The following is a 19,242-nucleotide window of genomic DNA, read 5'->3' on the forward strand; positions in this document are numbered from 1 at the left end:
AAAATCAAACTTACTTCCAATCCTTAGAATCAAAGTTCACCTCAAACCCAATTAAACTTCACCAAGGAGAGAGAGAAAACGAGAAAGAGTGAGAGTGTTTTGTGTTTTTAAAATCTGAGTTGATAAAATCAGCTGATTAAGCAAACTCATGGTCCAAATGACCATAATGCCCTCACTCACTTAATTCCCTCTCAAAGCCCTTCAAGGGCAAGGATGTCATTTTATACTCCCATATCGCATTACACTTATAATTCCCAATTAATTCTACCAACCCTGGAATATCACTATTTTCCCAAAATATGACTCATACTCCATTGAGTCCTGATAACTCACTGAATTACCAAAATACCCCTGGGCTCACCCCGAGCTAGGTATAAATCATCGTTGTGACTAAACCGCTATCTTGCTCAAAAGGACCGACTCCTGCTGAATATCTCAAATATATCCACATAATAATGTGGTCTTAATCATATAATATCATATAATCACCATTATACCCTTAGCGGGTCAAAATTACAACTATGCCCTTTTAAATAAAAGTGGGCCTTCTATCCACATTTAATACACTTAAACATGCAATATCAACCATATAATAATATAACCTAATGCAACTCATATAATCACATAAATATTCAATTAATTCACATGTAAATACATAATATTCCAATAAAGCCCTCCTGGCCCCCTAAGCAAGGCACTAAGCTTTATTAGGAATTTTGGGACGTTACAATTATCGTTGGATTACAACCCCCTTGTCGATCATTCACAAACAAATATATAACAATAGATATCCCAGATACAATCACAAAACTGAAACACATGATTCTAACTAGAAGAAACGCACAGTTATAACCGCGTAGACAAATTGAGGACGTTGCCCTATTCACGATGCATGTGCCAGTTTTCTTATCTCAAGTCCTGCGTGGAAGCTGAAATGACTTTGAGTGTGATCCTTTACTCGAGATTCGCGGAAACCTTAATCACAACGTAAATGATACACTTAGCAAGGATTAAATCTAAATCCCGAGATCAAACCAAAACCCTAGCTCTTGGGCTTTCAATCTCACTCAACCTGGGAGTGGAAATTGTTCGCCGAGCTCCCAAGTGGGCCCCCAACTTAGATCTTAGGAATCCCGAGCCAAAATCTAAAGTTTCAAAAAATCACCACTTCGGGGCACCTGGCGCAGTCACGCCCACTGAAAGTTGGGGCATTCTGGGACGTTAGCGCAGTCACACTGGTAGCCTAGAAACCCCAAATCAACTTCAAAATCTTGCACATTCTGGGACACTAGCATGGTTGCGCTAGGTCAACAGAAACCCAAAATGAGCCCAGAAATTCAAAATGTTCTTCCCTAATTCCAAGTACGACTTCTCCCTGCAAAACCGATCAAAAACCTCAACCAAACAAGATTTTCAACAGTTTTTACACCAATTCAACACCCATATAGCCAATACCACACACATACCACATCATCATACCATCAAAACACCACACACACCAAAATCCTCATCTATCTAATTTCAAGTTCTAAATGAACCTTTTTTTTTTCAAAATCTGATAATCCCATCTAAATTCATAAACTCAGAAACAAATCAAAGCCTAGAGAATTTACAAACTCTATTTTTAATCCTTATATAGCACCCAAGACAAATCACTACATTCAATTTTCGAAATTGAACTAAGAACCCACAAAACTTATAACACAAGATGAACTTGGATCTTTTGAGAGGAAAAGAGAATTACCTCTCTGAATTTTGAGATTCCTAGCTTGGTCGAGGATGACTTACAGCTGTTAATCCCCTTTACAAGCTCCAATTCCTCTAGAAATCTTCAAAATCCCAAGTATGGCCTCTCCAATGTGGGTGAACTATGTCAAGAAGTTAAGGGGAGAAGACTATCTAGGTAAGGGTGAGGGTGGAACGTGTATGGTAGCTAGATTCCAATGACTTAGCCAATATTCGTCTAATATTTGGTCAAATGACCACTATGCCCTTATCCATCTATACCCTCCTTAAGAACCCTCAAGGGAAATATGCTCGTTTAGCTCATATTCCTACTAAACCTCAAATTATACCTCAAATTCCCAATTTAGTCACTAATCTTCCAAACACAAATATTTCCCCCAATAATATTTCTTTTACCAATAAATCCCAAAATATATAAAATTACCAAAATATCCTTAGGCTCAACCCCAGCCAGGCATTTATCACCATTGAGATATGTTCTACTAAAATCGCTCGAAAGGACCCACTCGTGCCAAATATCATGAATATCTACATAATAATGTGGTCACAAGCACAGAACACATAAAATTACTAATATACTCTCAACATGTCAAAATTAAGAAAATGTTCATTTTGAACAAAAACGTGTCTTTAAACACATTTAATACACATAATCATACATAATCAATCATATAATCATATAAACCACATAAATCAATTAATTCATGCATAATTACCCCACGTTTCATCCCGACACGTTAATCAAAGCGCTTAATTCTATTAGAAATTTCAGGACGCTACAGTAGTGGCTCTACTTATATTTGAAAAAATATATATATGAAATGTAATATAAAAAACAATTGAAGATGAAAAAGAAAAAGAAGATCATCTATGCTATGGACAAATGGCTTAGTGGTTCTACGGGGCGGAGGTCAGAGGAAGGAAAATTCTCGTGAATACTTATTTATTATTTATTAAATTATTTTGATATATGGGATTATTTTATTTATAAAATTTCATATAATTAGTAAGTTTGTAACAAAATCTCATATTCTCTCTAAAAATCTAAACTTCCCATATTAGTGTAAAGAATGTAAAAAAAAAATGCCATGTTTTTTAAAATATCCCTACAAAAATTTACATAGAATATATAAAATTTAAGCACCCATCATTAAAAAAAAAAATACCATAAATTATGCCTTTTAAGTGCATTGGATATTTTTGTCTAAAAAAGTTCTAAAAATGTAGAAATAATATATTTTAAAAAAGAAGCATGTGTTACAAATATGGTATCATTAGAACATATTTCCTCATATTTCTCTTTTTATATTACGCTAGTCATCAATAAAAGTCTCAATTCTCAAAAATAATTAATAACAGAATACCCTGTCCATAAAATTTCAAAAGTGCACAAGCACCAATTATCATGTAAAAGAAACTCATTCAATATAAACCTGCATCTTATTTAGGATTTTTCCCCAAACTATGACCTATACATTATTGTGTCCCCCGATTTTTTCAGGTCATTAAAAATTCTCCCCAAACAATTCACAGTCGTGTAAATTGGGACTTCCATCTAATTTCATTCATTTTTTGTAATGGGATGATGATGTGGCATTTTTTTCAAAGACCTGGGATGACACTTAGGACACTAAAATTATGAGTTGGACATTTGGGCACATTGACATGACATTTTTATTACGGAAAATGAATTTTGAAAATAAACAATAAAGTTAAAAAAAATGAAAAAAAGGACTAGTAATTTGGTCGGGTAGATTGCGATTTTTGGGTTTACTTACACTATTGAAAGATAACTTTGGAGAGGTAAAATTGGGGCTTTTCGCAGAAGAAAATTAGAGCATTTGTGGAGGAGATCCGCCTAAAATTGCTACATCCGAGAAAAATGTTGAGTAGCTGTGGTGGAGTTCGGCTTGAATTTGTTCATCCTGGACAGTCTGTGCGGCAGGTTTGGAGAATCATGGGGAGGAATAAAAAATATTTAGCAAAGAGAAAATGATACCTAAAATCGCATGACCGTGTGAATGAAATTCTAGTTTAAGGTAAGCTTTTTCTTTCTTAATTTTCGTGGGTTGTTGGTTTGGGTTAGAATGATACAAGGTGGCCGTATTGATTTTTGAACCTGGTTGTTGGGTATAGGTAGTTCGAAATATAAATGATGTAGATTGTACTTTATACACACAAAAGAGGTATTTTTGGTCATTTTGGTGTTGGTGGGTCCGACTATAATGTCTTAATCGATCCTTTTGTAGTCAGTGTGCACATGGAAACATAGTGAAAGTGCTTAAGACTTTTATTGGGTCAATGTGGGGTATGTTGTAGCTTTTGGGTATTTGTTTGTGTGTGTTGTGTTTTACTTTGATGAGATTCCATTCAATAAATTAATTAATCTATTTTTTGGGACCACTGATTGTTTTGTCTTTGTTTGTGTGTGTTGTCTTTTACTCTGACTAGATTCCACTCAAGTAAACTAGTAATGTTATTTTTTGACAAAGTAACATATTCTATTCTTTTTTTTTTTTGCAGAGCCAACATCTAGTGTCTTCACTCTAAAGGTGCATCATAAGGGACCATTGAAAATGATAGGTAACATTCCTAGTTACTTTGGTGGGGTTGTTACCTGTGTGCATTATCAAGATGTGGATAATATGAGCATATTTGAATTGCATGATATAGCAAGGGACTTGGGGTACTCGGATCATGGTTCATTTAGTTATTATTTTAAGTGGGAAGATTGTGTGACATTGAAATGTGTGACCAATGACACTGTTTTACTTGAGAAAGTTGGGAAATTAGTGAGGATTAATCATGTCCTTGATTGTTTTTTGTGAACTTATCTTCAATGAAAGTTAAGATTCAAGTATAGTCGGCCCTAAATTGGTAGATGGGGTGAGTTTAAATGATGAACTTGGGCCTGCTTTTAGTGATGGTGATGTGACACAAACCATTGAGGTTGGATCTTGTTTTGATGGGCATATTTTGGGTAGTGAAGACTAGGTATTTGGACCTACTTTATGTGAAGAAAATGTCACACAAACTGATGTTACTAGGACTGGTTTGGATGGGCCTAGTGTGGTTCATGTAACATGTCAGGCAGGGGCTGGTTTGGTTGATGAGTCGTGCGAGACAGGGGCTAGTTTGGTTCATGAAACATGTGAGGCAAGAGCTGGTTTGGTTGATGAATCGTGTGAGGTAGAGGCCAATTTGGTTGATGAAGGGGTTGAATTGGGGGCTGATTTTGTCGCATGTGATGGTGATGAAACAGTTGGGGAAATGGATGATAATAGTGAAGAAAGTGGTGATGATGAGGATGACTATGAGGCAGACCCGGGATATGTACAAGAGGATGATGGAGTGAAAGTTAATGACATGGGTGAGAAACACTTGCAACAGAGAGGTAAAAGACCTATAGAGATTAATGTTGGAAATGAGGCAGGTAATGATTCTAACATTGAATATGGTGCACATGATAGCTCCACAGATGATGAGGATATTGTAACGCCCTAATTTCTCCAATACTTATAAAATAGAGAATATTGTGTTGAAAACTATAAAATAAACAAATGTTGCATTTATTAAAAATAATTTAGCAAAAATAGGGTACTCAGTTTGAAAGCAAAAATACATCGTCTTTATATTGAAATAAATAAAATACTAAGCAACATTTTTATAAATAAATGGAAACAACTTCTAATCTTAACCTTTACTTGTACACACGCAGCTCTGTCAGGTACCACTCGCCACCAGCTTTCAAAACCTTTATTTACTTAAATATGCACTTAAAAACAAAAGGAGTGAGCTACTAAGCCCAATAAGGAAAATACATACATGCAGAACATAACATATTCATATATCACATAAAAACATAAAATGGTACTATTTATCCAAATTAATAACTTATTTCATAAAAGATCTTAAATGAACTTTTCTTAAATTTTCCATCATAAATTGTAAATCTACATGTAAAATCATAATTAATTTCATATTCTACACGTAAATATTTTTACTATTCATAACCATGCATAATTATCACAAAACATGCATGTATAGACCATATCCTATAATTATCGTAAAATCTAAAATGAGTCAGGACAACTTAATAAAAATGGTAAGAATTCACAATTCATAATGTGGACATCCAAAGTCCGTACATAAACCATACAACCCCACCATGCGGTTATTTAGAGCATGTACGCCCTTTCTTACCCTTTCTTTGTACCTGAGACGTTAGAACATAAAATCATAAACTTACACATGAAGCAACTTAATTTTCCTTACCTTGAAAATGGAGAAAATATAATGAATGTGCTAAGATCCTTAGAACCACACGCCCATAGTGCCCTTTAAATCATAAAATTTATATAACTAGCATTAGAGTCTAAACTAGCATATATATATATATATATATATCTTAAATTGAACTCTACACCGTAATAATCATACCTTAACTTTGTGAATCAATACTTTAGTTCGGACTATGAATGAACCTTGAAACCTTTAAGAATAATGCTATCTCCAAAATGCCTTGAATAAACTAGAATTCCGGCCACTAGGAGCCTTAGGGTTTCAATGTAGAAAAGTATTTAGCAAGGATGTGTGTTTCAGATTTGGTAGAGAATGGAACAAGGGCTAGTGTTTGAAAATATGATTAGTGTATCTCGGCCAAGAAGAATAAAGATGAAGAAAGAAAATAGTGTTTATGCGCCTAAGCTTGTTCGAAAATTGTAAAGGAAATGGAAAGGCCTTAAGCTCTATTTATAGGCTCCAAGCTCAACCTCTCCACCTTGATGCTCTCCCCATTTTTCTCAACTTTTATTTAAATTTTGAAAACTCCATACAAGCCTTCCCTCCTCTTAAGTTTCAGCCAACCCTAGTCTTGTGGTAACCAATTCCTCCATTTTTTTACTTTTGATGCCACATGCCTCTCACTAGGTGTTAAAGACCGAAAAAAGTCCAATTAGTTTCTTGTTTCTAGCCTACTCTAGCCTACATACCACCTGTGGATGCCAAAAATCCACCAAGAAAAAAAAAATCGCCAAGGGTGCAAGGCACCCAAGAAGGAGGCCTGTATTAACATGTATAAAGTCTTCATATAGACTTCAAGGCACCCAAGGAACCCGAGTGCCTTACACCATGGGACTTCATATAGGCATCCAACCAAGTGCCATCACACACCCCTCACAAGGCCAAGCACCTTGCATAAGCGAGGTCCCACGCGACTTTGCTAGCCAAGTACCGAGGACAGCATGCCCGCGTTAGCCTAGGTGTCCCCAGTAGCCAGGTGCCGAAGGTGGGACACCCACGAGGGTCGCACATGGGATCGGTGTCTCGCCCCGAGCTTCGCGCAGCGAGTCCATGCATCTCACGCCTTGAAGAGGCGTACCTTGCGCTTGGCATCTCGCCCCAAGCCTCGCGCAACAAGGCCGTGCGTCTCGCGCCACGAAGACGCGCACCATGCATCTCATGCCACGAAGAGGTGCACCATCCGCCTCGCATCTCCCCTGAGCCTATCGCAGCGAGGCCCTGCGTCTCGCGCCTGGCGTCTCGCCCGAAGCCTCGCGCAACGAGGCCATGCGTCTCACGCTTGGCATCTCGCCCCGAGCCTCGCGCAGTGAGGCCACGCATCTCGCACCTCGCTTCATACCTCGCATCATCCCTCGGACAGCCTCACGCAATGAGGCCAAGTGCCTCGCACCATACCTCAGATAACCTCGCGCAGCGAGGCCAAGTGCCTCGCATCGTCCCTCAGACAGCCTCGCACCAACCACCCCTCAGCCACGCTCCTAGGGCCTCACAACATGGGTCTCGTGCCTAGAACCCTTCGGCCACGCACCAAGGGCCTTGTGGCATAGGTCTCGCGAGGTGAGATCCTAATCTCATACGCAGGTATCATGCCTCACCACACATGCAACAGGCCTCGTTGAAGAGACCTTACCTCTCTTCCTAGGTAAGTGCCACCAACGGGGCACCACTCTCCCTGTGAGTCCCATGAGATGTAGGATTAAGGGCCTCTTGGACATGCAATCGGAGAAGGTCAAAAAGGGCCTCACAATAATTCGACATGAAGTCAAAAGAGATAAGGAATGAACCTATAGAACAAGAAGAGCCAGGGTACGGATACAGTGTCCACGCCGGACAGGTAGTGGCAGTACATGAATGGTACATGGTTAGGACTCCCTCAGAATGCTTATGAGGTTCGTACCCGACAAGTAGTGGAGGCATAACATGGTACCAAGACAGGAGTACTTTTGCATACCCTTGACACGTACCAGAGCAGACCACCACTACCACCTGTGCCATTATCCTGACAGTGTACTCATGTACTATTTTGTCCAAAGGGACCACCATGTATTAGGGGCCATTAGAGCCCAACTATACATAGAGCTTTACCCCTCTGAATGAGGGGTTGGAAAATTCATTGTAAGCTGAAGCTATTAAGCAATATACAGTTTTTACTCCATTGTTGATCTATATTTATCCTTCCATAATTCCATTCTAAGTTCTTATCTAAATATCATCTTACTTACCTTTGAGTTTTCTGATCTAATTTCGTTGACGAGATTTCACCGTCAACAGTTTGGCGCCGTCTGTGGGAAGAACAAGCATCAAGCCAACGTTCTTTCATCACTTCCACAAAGAAAGATGCTAAGACGTTCAAGAAAGAGCGAAGGGCTTCCAAGAAAGACCCCCTTCGCCTAAGCATGGAGTAAAGCGAAGGGCTTCTAAGGACGGAGTAGAGCGAAGGGCTTCCAAGAAAGACCCCCTCCGCCTAAGCATGGAGGTAGACCGAAGGAACCTCTTCCCCCAAGGGAGGAGAAGGAAGCATCGTCCCCGGCTATCCGGCCAAACGGAGGTCATTCAGAGCCGCCAGTGCATCCACTTCACCGTCCCTCGGTGGCACCACGCTCAGGCCACCAAGACCCAGGTACATTGACGCACGGGCCAGGCAAGGGTCCCGGGGTACGCTTGGTAAGTTCCAGCTCAAGGACTCGCTTCTACAAGGATGAGATCCACGAGTTACGTAAAAAGACTCGAAGGCTGGAAACCACGATAGAGAACAAGCAGGAGGTCTTAAACGACCCACTGAAAGGAAAGTCAAGCATACCCATTCCTAAGCGTAAAGAAAAGGAGCATGAAAAAGGGGAAAACACTGTCCCCAAAGACGATGGGGGAACCCGACTTTCCACCAGTAAAACTCCCCCAAAAAGGTCCCATGGGGGACCTAGGCCGACGAAATGCTCCCAGGAGCAAAGGCGGAAGGAAGAAGATGGTCGCAAGAATGAAGAAGAAGTCACCTCAAAAGAAGCGCCCCCCGCGGTTCCCCCGAGGAACACAACCAAAGCAAGGGTTCAATCTGCGGACCCGTGAGACTCCTCAAGCAAAAAGAGGAGTGGACTAGACACTAAAATGTGAAGCCCTTGAGGCAAGATTACCACTGCACTTGGGGGACACAAAGATGACGAAGGATTTGATCATGATTCGCCTTTCACAAGGGAGATCCAGGCTAAGCAAATGCCCACTGGTTTCAGAGAGCCTTGCATGACTCCGTACGAGGGTACTACAAACCCAAAATATCACTTAGACTCTTTCAATAACTTGATGAGTTTAAGAGGGGTCAAAAATAGGGCAAAGTGTCATTGCTTTGTCGTTACGCTTAAAGGAGTGGCTTACAAGTGGTTCAAGAGGTTAAGGCTAGGAACAATCAAGTCATGGCAGCAATTCTCCGATGTATTTCTTCAGCAACACCATGCAGCCTGTGATTACGTCATGCCAATTACCAGCCTCGCTAACATAAAACAAGGCAAGAATGAAAGTCTGAAGAACTATATCCATAGGTTCAATATAGAAGCAACAAAGGTGGGAAGTTTAACCAAAGTGGAGCTCAAGATGGCTATTACAGTCGGAGTTTGTCCAGGAAGCAAGTTATGGGGTAACATGCTCAAAAGAGAAGTTTCAAGTTTAGACGATTTCTTCAAGAGAGCACAGAAGTACATACGTGTGGAAGAGGACCATAAGAACACGCAGGTTGAAAAAAATGAACTTTCCTCTAGTCGCCCTACTACCGATACGTCTGAAGATTCCATATAGAAGAGGGCGTCATGCTAGAGGGGTCACTGACCAAGTTTAAGATTGAATGAGGACCATCTAGCCATCAATGTCCCAACCCGAGGGGAGATCACCTCAGAAATCGTAAAAGGGTCTCAAAGTAGACGCTTGCAAAAAGGGTCTCAAAGTAGACGTTTGCAAAAAGGGTCTCAAAGTAGATACTTGCAAAAAGGGTCTCAAAGTAGACGTTTGCAAAAAGGGTCTCAAAGTAGACGCTTCCAAAAAAGGTCTCAAAGAAGACGCTTGGAAAAAGGGTCTCAAAGAAGACGCTTGCAAAAATAGTACTTTGCCTAATGACGAGAAGGACGCTTCTCGCAAGAAATAACTCGCGTGCACAAAAGTATGTAAAATGATAACTAGAACCCAAGGGGTCAACATATCCTTATAGATACAATCAAGGTGCACCAAAGAGAGACCTACCGAACCCCCTTTCGCGTGGGTTCCAAAGGACCTTGAGCATGATAAATAAATAAAATAACAAATAAGATAATAAAAAAAAGAGAATAATAAAAAGGAAGAGAAGACTCTACAAGAACGCCTAAAGGCCTCCTTATAGACTGGGGGGCAAGTGTGGATGCCAAAAATCTACCAAGAAAAAAAAATCGCCAAGGGTGCAAGGCACCCAAGAAGGAGGCTTGTATCAACATGTATAAATTCTTCATATAGACTTCAAGGTACCCGAGTGCCTTACACCATGAGACTTCATATAGGCAGCCAGCCAATTGCACTCACGCACTCCTCAAAAGGCCAAGCACCTCGCATAAGCGAGGTCCCACATGACTTGACTAGCCAAGTGCCGAGGATAGCACGCCCGCGTGAGCCTAGGTGTCCCGTGCAGCCAAGTGCCAAAGGTGGCACACCCAGGAGGGCCGCACATGGGATCAGGGTCTCGCCCCAAGCTTCGCGCAGTGAGGCCATGCATCTCGCACCTCGAAGAGGCACACCTTGCGCCTAGCATCTCGCCCCGAGCCTCACGCAGCAAGGCCATGCGTCATGCACCACGAAGAGGTGCACCATGCGCCTGGCATCTCATCCCGAGCCTCGCGCAGCGAGGCAATGCGTCTCGTGCCTGGCATCTCACCCCGAGCCTCGTACAACGAGGCCATGCGTCTCGCACCTGGCGTCTCGCCCCGAGCCTCGCGCAGCAAGGCCATGCGTCTCGCGCCATGAAGAGGTGCACCTTGCGCCTCGCTTCATACCTCGCATCATCCCTTAGACAACCTCACGCAACGAGGCCAAGTGCCTCGCACCATACCTTGGATAGCCTCGTGCAGCAAGGCCAAGTGCCTCGCACCGTCCCTCGGACAGCCTCGCACAGCGAGGCCAAGTGCCTCGCGCCAAGCACCCCTCGGGCACGCACCTAGGGCCTCGCAGGATGGGTCTCGCACCTAGAACCCTTCGGCCACGCACCAAGGGCCTTGTGGCATAGGTCTCGCGAGGTGAGATCCTAATCTTATATGCATGCATCATACCTCACCACACACGCAACAGGCCTCGTTGAAGAGGCCTTACCTCTCTTCCTAGGTAAGTGCCACCAACGGGGCACCTCTCTCCCTGTGAGTCCCATGAGATGTAGGATTAAGGGTGTCTTGGACATGCAGTCGGGGAAGGTCAAAAAGGGCCTCACAACAATTCGACATGAAGTCAGAAGAGATATAGAATGAGCCTATAGACCAAGAAGAGCCAGGGTACGGATACAGTGTCCACGCTGGACAGGTAGTGGCAATACATGGTCAGGACTCCCTCAGCACGCTTATGAGGTCCGTACCCGACAAGTAGTGGAGGCATAACGTGGTACCAAGATAGGAGTACTTTTGCGTACCCCTGACACGTACCAGAGTAGACCACTACTCTTCCAACACCACTACCACCTGTGCCATTATCCTGACAGTGTACTCATGTACTATTTTGTCCAAAGGGACCACCATGTATAAGGGGCCATTAGAGCCCAGCTATAAATAGAGCTTTACCCCTCAGAATGAGGGGTTGGAAAATTCATTGTAGGCTAAAGCTATTAAGCAATATATAGTTTTTACTCCATTGCTGATCCATGTTTATCGTTCCATAAGTCCATTCTAAGTTCTTATCTAAATATCACCTTACTTACCTTTGAGTTTTCCGATCTAATTTCATTGATGAGATTTCACCGTCAACACCACCTATGCCTACTATTTCTCTCAAGTTCAAACTTTAAATTTTATTCAAACTTCCCTTCATAAAGCCTAAATACTAAGGTCTAGAATTTCAAACTTAAATTGTTCAAACTTCAAACCTAGCTTAAATCTCTCCCTTTTTCCTCAAATATTCGAGAGATAAAAAATTACATTTCTTAGAAATCTCATAACTTTAAACCCATCTGTACTAAAATAAACATAACTAGAGTTGTATTAATTCAATTTGGACAATCTTAGTACCGTTGGAAAGTTAATTTGATTATCTAGAACTTTCTAGTAGTATTATTTTTCCAAAATCATAATATAACTAGGTTAAAACTAGGTCCCAATTACAGCACCCTAGAGTTACGAAAATTCCATTTAGTTATCTAATTCTCCTAACCATAAACATAAGATCATAACCTAATACACAAATATCTTAACCAAAAAATTTAAATGCTAATTACTTATTCCAATATTTATGACACATCTACTTATACTTATATTTTCTTAAATAATAGACTCTTATTCTAACTAATACAGTCCAAACTTATCATGGCTTTAAACAAATAGATACGATAATTAATCATAACCTATAAAATTACAATACTTGAGCAATCATCTTATATCCACATTCAAAGTAGCAAAAAAAAAAAAATCTAGAAAATAGAATAATAACTTGGTTATTACAGACATTGTTGAAAAAATTGGTGAAGTTAGTGAGTTGCACATAACAAACAAGAGGTTCATAAAAAATCAAGATGCCCAAGCTGCCCGAGTTCAGGGCTGCAATTGACAAGGCCAAACCCACCTTCAAGTTAGGGTTATCATTTCCATTTGGTGCAATGTTTAAGAAAGCAGTAAGGGAGTATTCAATATAAAATGGGAAGGATATATTTTTTTTAAGAAGAATGACCCTAATAAGGTTAGAGCACAGTGTAAGGGTGTAAATCATCAATGGGTGTGCTCTGCATCTAAGATTGATGACACTCATATAATTGTCATTACAACATTGGTAGATGAGCACAGGTGTTCTAGGAAAAATACTAACAAAGGATAAGGCATACCAAAGGATAAGGCATACAGAGCTTAGCTTTTAGCAACAAAAACCACTAAAGAAAGTTATGAAGAGCAGTATGATGCTCTGTGGGACTATGTCGGGGAGATTAAAAACAATAATAGGGGTTCAACTGTGGAATTTTTTACATAACCAGATGAGGATGGGAAACCAAGGTTCAAGAGTAGAGGTGTTCGTGGTGCGGGTGGTGCAATTTTCCTCTAATTTTTTTGGACCGCACCGCATATGCGGTTTGAACAATTTTCCAAACAGCAACCCGCACTGCAAAAACCGTACTGCAAAAATGCGGTGTGGTGTGGTGCGGTGTGGGCAGTTTATACCTATCGCCAAATAATTTAACAATTAAATATTATAATTAAGAAAGATTCATAATAAATTTCATAACCATAGAGTGTTTAACAAAATAATTAAATGTACAACAAGCTAATAAACTTTAAGCAAAACAATAAAAATATAACAAACTAATAACAAAGAAAAAATGTAATATAAAAGTAAATATTATTTTAATTAAGGAGGAATATATTTAGATTGAAGTAGAATATGTGTTAGCATCCTATGAAACATTATATTTTTTTTCTAGATATTGTGTATATTATATTATACTATATAAATATTTATGCATTAACTTTAAATGTAGTAAAATTGAAAAAAATAATATAAAAAAGTTAATATATATAATGATGTGGTGCGGTGTGGTTTGAACCGCATTTATAAAATTTAAATATGCAAACCGCACCGCACCGCGTAGTTTGGCAAAAATACAAACCGCACCGCGAAGGGTTCTAAACCGCAAATTGTGCGGTGTAGGCGGTTTGTGCGGTGTGGGTGATTTTATGAACACCCCTATTCAAGAGAATGTACTTAAGCTTTGCCAGGTTAAGAGAGGATTTCTGTAGAGTCCAAGAACTTTACTTAGCTAGTTAGATAGTAGTATTATAGTAATTATAGAATTATCTTTATAACTGTGGATTTTTGGTTCAGACTGGGATTTATTTGGACACTCATAGTAGTACTTGTAGATTTTCTAAGTTTAACCTATAGTTTAAGAATATTAATGTTAACCTAAGGTTTGATTAATATGACTGATATTGAGGATAATATTTATTATACTATAAGGTTTAGATAAGAACCAATAGGATTTTAAGCACATGTTATGTACGGGTGATTAAGGATTAAATATTTTGAGGATTAAATTTAATAAGGGTAAAATTTGAATGCTCTAAGGTCAGTCAGCAGCTTTGAAAACGTTTGAGGGCTTAGTCAAGGTTGTTTACTCAATTTGAATTAAGCTAAAAATGTGTAATTTCATGTTTAAATAATCAGCGTATGCCGATATATCGCAGCTATAGGGGGCGATATATCGCAGCACGTAGATACGGAAAACACGAAACGATGCACGTTTGCCTTGGGACACCGTCAATATTGGCAGCTAGAGATAGACCAATATTGTATATGCTAAAGTGTATCCGAATGTATTTGATGCAAAGGATCAGCAAAAATAGATTGTCCATTGTCATGTGGGACTCCAACATTGCACCAAAAATTGCCACAATTCTTGTGAAGAACAAGGTTGATGCTTCATCCCACATACCCACAAAGTCATCAAATGGCATGTACCAAGTACAAACATGTATGGGGGAATGTACTCCATGGATTTGATAGCATGGTTATGTTCTTACAGAAGATGGGAATTGGCCGACATTCCTTGTAGTCATGTCGTGGCTGCAATTTGGCAATAAAGGCAAGATCTAAAGCTCTATGTCAACAAATGGTATACCAAAGAGTACTACATGAAGGCTTACTCAATGCAGAATGTTCCAATTAGGAATCAAGATGAGTGGCCTATAAGTGGAAGCTTGGAATGGTGGGCCCTATTAACAAAAAGCAACTTGGTATGCCAAAGAAAAGCAAGACTTTGCAACTTGATGAAGTAGCTACAGGAAATAAATTGAAAAAAAGATACATTAGCATTAAATGTTCTGAATGTGGTGCAAAGGGACACAACTTCAGAACATGTTCAAGGAAACCAAAAAAAATCAGTATGTACAAATTTCCATTTTAATTTTGATATTGGGTATGTTTTGACATTTTTAATGGTTCATAACATGGCTGAATATGCTTCCACCGGCAAATAATACTCAACCACAAGAATCTTGTACTTATGGAAGGAATAGCAATCATGTACCTCATGGTTCTGTGAGCTCTTCTTCACAACAAGCTACTTCAGAAATCACGAATCCACCACAGGTACTGAAACCTTTTATCTTTGTTGCTAAAACTTGTTGTTTAATCTACAATAAAGGTTATTATCTGGCTATAAATTCTTAGTTTCTGCTGTTGAAACTTGTTGTTTAATCTAAAATAAAGGTTATAAGGTGGTTAGACTTGGATAGGTTTTGCTGCTGAAATTTTCTGCTCAATATAGTTTAATCTAAACTAAATGTTATTAGCTAGTTATAAATTATTACTATATTCTACTGCTGAAACCTTTGGCTAATCATGTTGTTTAAACCATTGCAACATAAAAGGCCACGGTATAAGGAACTTGCACGAAGGAGGAGTAGAAAACTTGCAAATTTGAACAATGGAGCCTAAACATGATTGCTAGAACCGTTTTTTTGGACATGGGAAGCTTGGACTCATTTTTTATGTGCCTGCTTCTTTTAGTGTTTTTTGTATCTATTTTATCATCTATTTTATGAACAACAAAATAGCATTTTGATAAGTCAATGTACAACATCTCATTAGGATCAATGTATTTTTTGTCTTGTATTTTGTTATGTTACTTCCATAGCAGTAGGAACAAATGCATTTGCAGCAGTAACAATTGTCTATTTACAGCAGGAACAATTGTCTTTTTTTTTATATACTCTCAGATTGTAAGCAGGATTCTTATTAAATGAAAATATTATATCTGAGATAACTTTATTGTGTGGAATTCTTCTTATGTTACTCCAGATTTATTGTAAAAACTATCCAATTCAAATTCTATTTTTCATTAAACAACTGAGTTTCATTCATTCATTCTGCTAACTATTTGTTTTACTTAACAATAAAAGATTAAGAAATAAACAACTATTTCTTACTTAATAAACAATTATTAATTAGATTTTTTGACAACTATTGCTTACTTAATTAATCAGCTGCCAACTAAGAAATAAACAACACAACTAAGATATACAAAAGATAGGAAAATATTCCAACACAAAAACAAACTCCAATTTTTAAATATCTCAACAACTTCAATATTCTGCCAATTTCTTCTTCTCTTTTTGCAACCATAATATGCAATTACTTAACATTATCTTCCATCTCCTCTAACATTTTCAAAAACCCTCATCTTTCATCCTTAAATCTTTCACCATGTACATGGAATGATGGTGGGTCTACTCATCTGATAAACCCACACCCATCAACCTTATTTCTCTGAAGAAGAAAAAATCAGAACCTATAATCCAAATTAAAGAAAACCCATAATTTACAAACCTTGTATCTTGGGCAGCCATAGAACCTTCTAGCTAAATTGTCTAGTGTCCAAGTAATGCGTAGTACAGACTGAAACCCACAATCACAATTAGGTTTACTCCATTCTTCTTCATACTTTCTACCACCATTCATTGAGCAATAGGCAGCGACAACTTCTTAGAAAGCCAGTGAAGAAAAGGGGGCAAAAATGAAACTAGGGTTCTAAGTTTGTTGTAAAAATTAGTTTATAAAAAAATTGTTCTTATTTACTTTTTGTTATTTTCTCCCAAATATCCAACTTAGATTTTTATTGTGCCCACGTGTCATCCCAGGTCATGGGAAAAAATGCCACATCATTGTCTCGTTACAAAAAATGAACGAAATTGGACGAAAGTTCCAATTTACATGTCTGTGAATAGTTCGGGGAGAATTTTTGACAACCTGAAAAAATCAGGAGCACAATAATGTATAGGCCATAGTTCGGGGGCAAAAATCCTAAATAACCTTAAATATATAATATTACCTAGTTGTAAATGTTCTTTTTTAAAATATTGTTTCCAATATTTGTAAAACTTGTAGGTTTTTATTTTATTTTTAATTTTAATTAAACATGAAATTCCCTAGTAAAGATAAATAATTTGTTGATGACTTGAATATGGATATGGGAAGAACATAATTGTTATGAACAATTCCTAGTGCGTAGCGGAAATTGCGGTAATGATAGTATTATATACAACATTTTTTTCATATAAACAACTTTATATAAGGATCATTTAATATGCAATATGTTAATCAATATATATCTATATATAATATGTATGTGTAAAAATAATACGAAACAATTTACCTCTTGTAGCTATCAAGAATCCTCGAATCTTTTCGTATATATTTCGATCTTCCTATCCTCTCTAGAGTACTCACACCTAGATCTTCCGAGATGTTCTCTACACTCCAAGATGTGAGTAGACACATAGAGAACAAGAATCAATTTTGTGAATCAAAAGTATTCTCAACACATGAGACTCTTGATTATAGGGTAGAGAGAAATGATTTTCTTTTGTGTGAAAAAGATGATAGTTTTTATTCTCTGTGTAAAAACTTATTGTTTATATTTTCTATCATATAGAATATATAGAAATTATTATCATAATAGTAATAATAATAATAATAAAATTAAACATATTTAATAATAAGAATAATAAAAGTGTTGACCCTAAATTTGGCCAACTGACACGAAGTCAAATATGCTTGATATGGACAAATACGTTGAAATGAATGTGATGACAAAAATAATAAAACACACAGGAATTTATAGTGGTTCGGCCCCAAAGTTTGGTAATAGCCTATGTCCACTTGAGCTGTTATTGATATAGGATTCACAGGAGTGATCAAAGAACTAGGGTTCAATGAGTTTTACCGACCTCTGAAGAACAAAACAACGTATCAAATATGATAACTCTAATCTCAGATAATTTGAAAGCCAAAAGTCCCCTTCCTTGAGCTACCTTTCTCTATCTATAGGCTCAAGGAAGGTTACATTAATTTGTTACAGATATTCTTTCCTAAATAATCGGATACTCAAGAAATCATGGGAGATAATTTCGGATACGATCATAACTGCATAAGATTTTCTCCGTATATAGCGTGTATACGACCAAGCTGGTCATATATAAACATTGAGCATTGCGCCATAGGTATCTTCCTAGTCGATAGTTGAGCAAGAATCCTGCCAGATGTCAGCCACGTGTATTAAATGCCTGCCATGTCATCCATGCCTGTTTTTTGGATAACACTTGCCCCCCAAGTTTGTTTAGTGCGACTAACAATAAAGAAACTTTAGGGAAACAACTGTTCATATGCCCCACGAAATCTATCAGGATCCCCGTGCGTTTTTGAAAGTCGTGACATAATTATGTCTAATCAAGCCTTTTCAGTTTTCAAGAAAACAATTTGACGGCTTATACACTTCCCCACGTTTCGAAAATGGAAAGTAATGATTGCCACTTTTTGCCATACCTCAGTCTCTATAAGTAACTTCTTTTTCTTCCTTGTAATTTTTTACTCACCATTCTTACCAAGAACTTCGTTTTCAGAACCCAGAGCTTTGAGACCAGTCAGACGTCCAACCGAAGGTCTTTCTGACTCAAAATTTCCACTTTTTTCTGAATCTCCATCTTTGCCTAGGTAATCACTTTGTCTTTTAAACTTTTTATTATGCCACGCATGCCGTTACTATGCTCTGTGATTTCCCGTGTTCTTGAGTAGGGTTTTATGAGGATTTTTGTATAAACCTTCTAATGCTTGGTAAGAGAGTGCATTTCTGCTCTGTGTAAGTTAGGAATTAGTTTGATCGTAAGGAACATAAGTTTTGAGCGTAACATCGACGTAAAAATTCAATCTTTAAGCTAGTTGAAAAAACTGGGTTTTTTCCTGCCCTTTAGGAGTTGAAAAAGTTCCCTTTCAGAAAACATTTTATTTCCTTTTTGATCCATTTTTCAAACCACTAGCACCGAACTTAGTGTAGGGGTAGGATGCTGCTGGTCACTAGACGCGAGCAACGTTATCCCAATCTCCCACGTTACTTTGCAGACTATGTGTCTTATCTCCTCCATTGTCTGTTTGCAGTTCTTATGGAAGACCCTTGGGGGGAGAAAGACCCATTGAAGACGACCTCTTGGCTCAACTACTTGAAGGCGA

Source organism: Humulus lupulus, chromosome X, assembly GCF_963169125.1.
Source record: "Humulus lupulus chromosome X, drHumLupu1.1, whole genome shotgun sequence".
In the NCBI taxonomy this organism is placed as follows: domain Eukaryota; kingdom Viridiplantae; phylum Streptophyta; class Magnoliopsida; order Rosales; family Cannabaceae; genus Humulus; species Humulus lupulus.